The following is a 4767-nucleotide window of genomic DNA, read 5'->3' on the forward strand; positions in this document are numbered from 1 at the left end:
CCACACACGTGGTCACGCCACCCCCTAATGCAGCTCTGCTGTGTAAAGCAAGCTAAGATCACACTAGGAAACCTCTGTGGACCCCAACAGATGATGATGACTTTGTTTCAGGCATTGAAACCATTAGCAAAGACCCTCTGCTTCAAATCTGGGTTTCCACATAATGCCTTCTTGACTTTGGATTATTATTTACCCATTCTGGACCCCAGTTTTCTCATTTGAGGTGGAAATATTAGGCTTATGTTGTTATAGCAAGTTGTTCATGAAAATTAATCGAGCTGATAGTCACAAAACTTGTAGAACAGTGAAGGTTGTGTAATCAGTCAACGGAAGTCAGCTGTTTCTATTATCACTGCTGTTAATGTGGTCTAAGATACACGATCGTGTCATGCTTTGTGCTAGGCTTTTACACATGGCCTGCTTGTAAGGTCTTCTTCCCGTTTTGTGTGCACGCAATTGGTCTTCTGAACTATACATTTACCACTTCAATTTTCCACTGCTATTTTTTTTTTCTTTTCAAAGTCTCTGATTGGACAGGTGGGTGCACTACCAAAGTCTTTTTTTTTTTTTTTCTAGATGAGTGTTTTGCCTGCATGTATTTAGGTGCATCATGTGTGCCAGGTGTCCTTGAAGGACAGAAAAGGGTGTCAAATGCCCTGAAACTGGAGTTATGAATGAGCCACCACATGGGTGCTTGGAACCCCGATCCTCTGGAAAAGCCATCTCTCCAGCCCCATTGTTTCCACTTTGGCATTTGAAAAAGGGTGTTCTTGGTACATGCGCCATTTTTATGGGTTTGTTGGACAGGGACTAAGGTACTTCTCCAGCCCTTGGGAACAAATAACCTTTTGGTGTGGGCTTTGTCTGGAGTCCTTTCTGAATACATTCTAAATAAAAACCTCAAATAGTGACTTGCTTTATTAAGAGATACTCTCACCTCTACACGAGTGGGAAAGGAAGAGTTTAGGGACAGATGGCACAAGAGAGGACCTGGGAGGTGAAGTGAGTAAGGACCATCAAGCTCAGTATGGCCAGCAACCCTAACATTTCTGAGGTGGGAGGATCAGGAGTTCAAGGTCATCCTCCACTGAGTTTCAAGCAATCCCAGGTACATGAGACCTGTTTTATAAAAAACAAAACAAAGCAGCATAAAAAATATTTTTTAAATGGGCTGGAGGGATGACTCGGGTTAAGGGTACTTACTGGTTGTTTTTTCCAGAGGACTTGGGTTCAATTCCCAGATCCCACATGAAGGCTCACAACCTAAATACTCCAGTTGCAGGGGATCTGGCTCCTTCTGGTCTCCAGATACACATGCAGGCAAAACATTCATACATATAAAATTAAAGTTAAAAAGTATTTTTTAAAAACAAGTCTCCCACCAGGCGCTGGTGGTGCACACCTTTAATCTCAGAACTCAGGAGGCAGAGACAGACAGATCTCTGTGAGAGAAGCCTTGTCTCAACTGCCCCCCCCCAAAAAAAAACAAAATAAAAAACCAAGTCTTCCTTTATGAGGTTTTGCAAATCAAGAACATCACCATAGTCCTCATGATCAAGCTCAGACTTCACTAACAAAGGTTTCTCATACCTACAATATATAAAGCAATTTATGGAAAATCGGGGTCCACCGCTAATAGGCAGTAGTCCTCCCTTTGAGGAGGAAGTAGAGAACTGAGATACAAATGGTGTGATACAATGTGACCCATCTGTTACAGCTGTCACTGGAGTGAGTTCAGGGCAGTGTCTCCTTACAGCCTGTTAAGATTCTCACTATCTCTTCCTCTCCTACACTGCTGTCCCTCTCACCTAGCATTAGCATTTTGCTCCCTACGTCAAAATAAGAGCCTGCCATGAGTCCATTTATCTCCAGCCACAAGAGGATTGTGGTCAGCACTAGGGTGAGAGGTAGTAGCTGCAGACTGTTTCATCAACTTCCCAGTTGTCAAGATCTAGCTCCCACTGCCAACTTCTTATTCTACATCACTCCTAACAGCTCTGCTTCCATAGCAAACCCTACTATAAAACTGGTAGCTGCAGGCTGGGTGGTGGTGGCGCATGCTTTTAATCCCAGCACTCGGGAGGCAGAGCCAGAAAGACCTCTGTGAGTTCGAGGCCAAGCCTAGTCTACAGAACAAAATCCAGGACAGGCACCAAAACTACAGAGAGAAACCCTGTCTCAAAAAACCAAAAACAAGAAAAAACTGGTAGCTGGAAGAGGGCCCTACATTTATTTTGGAATCAAGCAGCAGGGAGATGCTGGAGGGACAGAGACTAAACGTGTAATGGGACATGGAACAGGGAGGGTGTTCGGGGGTGACCCATGAAGGATTAAAGAAGAGTTTTTAGAAGCTGGAAATGAGACCCTTAAAGCAGCAAAGTTCAACAGCACTTGGGTCTGATGAAGTTAACGATCTTGCTAACACTTCCAGGCAGCATTAAGCCAAGAGGCACCTGGCTTTTTTTGCTCTCTCGGATCCCAGCAGACACAAATTACTCCATCTCAAAATGGAATCTGGTGGAAATAAAAAAGTTCTGAATAGTTTTCTCTATTCTCAAGGTCCTTGTGCTCAGAAATGGTGGCCAGGTAAAGCTGAACCCAAAGTGATGACTTTTTATTCAAAAAGGCTGGGGACATAAAGCATTTGCCTAGAATGTGCAAGGCTCTGGGTTCAATCCTCAGCACTGGAAGGATTAAAAAACAAGTCATGTTCAAGGTCTCAGAAGATGACAGTGCTTAAGACATTTCCAATGGGACAGAGGCTGAGACGACACTTCTGCTCGTCCAGAGAACAGATCTGGTTCCTGGTATCCAAGCGGCAGCTCATAGCCACCCCTAACTCCAGTCCCAGGAGACCCAATGCTTTCTTCCACCTCCACAGGCACCAGGCATGTATGTGGTACACATACATGCAAGGAAAACCCTCACATAAATCTTAAAGACATTTCAAACATGCAAATGGCTCTCTCCATGGTTTCGAAGAAACCATGGAAGGTTTCTTGGCTTTGCAGAACCAGCCCAAGGTATCATTAAATCTTATTCTTATATTGAGTCCAACAGACTCAGGAGGCTTGTGTAATAAAATGACTCATACGTTGACCCATGAGAAGTTCAGGTTTTAGAAAGGATGAAGTTGGTTCCAGCAGGACACACAAGGCCTTTGGCTCCTCTTTGTGAGTAGGTTGAGAAAACCCCATAGAAGCAAACAGGAAACATTTATGGAAAAGGAAGATTTGGGGACAGGGCCAAGAGACTCCAACGAAACCGTATGAAACTGGCTGGACCTCAGGATGGCTATGGACAAGGGACTGTTGGTGTTTCAGTTCTTCCACAGTAATAGCTAACTAGTGACATCATGCCTAATAGATTACCACTGAGGGTGAACAAAGCAGGTAATGTTGAGTTCACCCGTCTCTGAACTGTGAGCTTTCCCCACAGCAATCCACCCGGCCAGACTAGATGAGCTCCCGGACTTAAGCTGCTGTAACGGGACACAAACTGGAGGTCCGAGGAAAGAGTGTGGGCTTGATTTGTACAGGTATGGATGGGGCCAAAAAAGCAGACTGAGACAGCACCCGTTCCATGACTGTTTAAAAATGTGAGTGAAAGCTCAGTGTGGTGGCTGGTGCCAGTAATCCCACTGTCCAAGAGACTGAGGTAGAACTGCACTTTCAAAGTCAGCCAGAGATGGGCGGGCTAAAATAAAGTCCAGAGTCTACACTGCCGCCCTCTTGTACTAACCTTCAGTTAGTGAAGAGCTGATGCTGGAATACAGGCAGGTAGCTTTGGTGATGCTTTCTATTCACGATGACACACAAGCCCCAAATCTTCAACATTGCCCAAGCCTGCCACAGTGTGAGGAAGCCAAGTCTAGTCCACATAAACAACATCATCCTAAAACTCAGACTGGGGAGACCTGTCCTAGCAGATCCAGGGGCTCTGAGACTCAGATTCAGCTGTCAAGTGCCCCACTGCAACCCTAAAACCTCCACAGCCAACTGGCTCAGCTGAATCCTCCATTCGTTCCTGACTCACAGGAAAATGAGATACTCCTTCCCGGTTTGTTTTTTGAGACAATCCTATTATGTAGCACAGGCTAGTCTAGAAGTCCCAATCTGGCCTCAAACTTAAACCCTCAAGCCACAGCTTCACAAATGCTGGGGTTAACACTACCACAAAGCTCACCATTCACCACCAAATTTGGGGCTATAATAACAGTTGAAGTATGCTTCTGGTCTAAGACCACATTTTTCAATTTACCTGAACCAGAATAAACTTCAGGTCAATGATGAAATTATAGCAAAATCTGGAAACATAGCTATGCTAGTTTGAAGTTAGTATGTTGAAGGCTTGGTCCCCACAGTGGTACCAGTGGGCTGCAATAGGACCTTTGAGAGGTGAGGCCTTGTGGGAAATTCAGAGCACTGAGGCAGGCCCTGGAAGGGGACTGTGGGACAACAGCTTCTGGTTCCTGCTGGTAATTAACGTGGCTTCGACCTGCGTGTGCTTCCTCAACATGCGTGGTTCACCAGGCCTGAACCAGCCAAAGTAGATTTTTCTCTTTATTGTCTCGGAGACTTTGTTCTAGTGACACAAAGCTAACACAAAGAACACTGCTTTGTAAAGATATTTAGCTATTTACTGTGTACGGGTGTCTACCTGCATCACACATTTTTAGTTCCTCTTGCTTGAAAGACCACTTCCTTAGTCCTATACATGAAAATGCATCAGCAAATTTCAATCCAAGCCATAAAAATACACGAATGA

The sequence above is a fragment of the Onychomys torridus genome, chromosome 10, assembly GCF_903995425.1.
Source record: "Onychomys torridus chromosome 10, mOncTor1.1, whole genome shotgun sequence".
Classification (NCBI taxonomy): Eukaryota; Metazoa; Chordata; class Mammalia; order Rodentia; family Cricetidae; genus Onychomys; species Onychomys torridus.